General features: G+C 66.7%; 1 non-coding gene across 1 annotated transcript; it reads left to right on the forward strand.

Annotated features, from left to right (window-relative positions):
* The first annotated feature begins 389 nt into the window (after window positions 1-389).
* On the forward strand, window positions 390-508 carry LOC142865006 (5S ribosomal RNA). The gene has a single exon (XR_012915294.1). It is a non-coding gene; the product is annotated as a 5S ribosomal RNA (ribosomal RNA).
* The last annotated feature ends 451 nt before the right edge of the window (window positions 509-959 follow it).

Below are 959 nucleotides of genomic sequence, written 5' to 3' on the forward strand. Positions count from 1 at the left end.
GGGCGGCCCCTGGCTGGGGTCAAAGGGCGAGCGTCCCGCGCCTGCGCAGTCAGCGGCAGCGACGCGCTGGGGGTGGGCAGCGGGTAGGTGAAGGAGGCCGGGCGAGGAGACGAGGGGGGCTGGGAGGGCTCCACCTTGGCGAGTCCAGCCGTGGAGGCGCATCTTGTGTGAGTGTGAGTGAGTGTGAGTGTGTGTGTGTGTGTGTAGAGAGAGACAGCCCCCCACCCCGCCCCGCCCCGCCCCGCCCCGCCCATCACCCCGGACCCTGGGAGCCCGCGGGACCAGGCCGGCCCGGCCCGGCCCGGCGCGGGGCCTGGGGCGGGAGGCGGCGGCGGGGAAGCCCAGAGAGGCTGGGCTTCTCGAGCGGGGCAGGGGCGCCCTCCGCCGCCGTCTAGGGCCACACCACCCTGAACGCCCCCGATCTCGTCTGGTCTCGGAAGCTAAGCAGGGTCGGGCCTGGTTAGTACTTGGATGGGAGACCGCCTGGGAATACCGGGTGCCACAGGCTGCTGCTTTTTTTTTTTTTTTTTTTTTTTTTTGCCTCTTGTTCTGTCCCCTTTCTGGGAGCGCGGCGGCGGCCCGGGGTGGGGGTCACCCCCACCCTCAGCGCGCGCGCGGTGCCTGGCGCCCCAGCCCGCACCGTGGGGCCTCCTCTTGTCCCAAGCCGCGACACCGCCGCCACGCGGCAGCATGCGTGGCATCTGGACTGTCAGGTCTCAGACCAAAGGTCTGCTCTGTGGGAACCGACACGCTGGAGGAAACCTTGAGAGTCTGAGAGGGGAGGGAGTTCCAGAAGAAGGCCAGGATGTCATTTTGAGGGAGTATGTGACCAGAACTCGTCCCGTTGCTTTTGGGGTTCTATGGGCTACACGCAGGAATCTTTGGTGGTGGCACCTGATGTTGGGGGATCCGGAGTCACACCCAGACCTGCTCCACAGGCCTCCTTTTACTTTTCTCTT

The sequence above is a fragment of the Microcebus murinus genome, chromosome 27, assembly GCF_040939455.1.
Source record: "Microcebus murinus isolate Inina chromosome 27, M.murinus_Inina_mat1.0, whole genome shotgun sequence".
Taxonomy (NCBI): Eukaryota; Metazoa; Chordata; class Mammalia; order Primates; family Cheirogaleidae; genus Microcebus; species Microcebus murinus.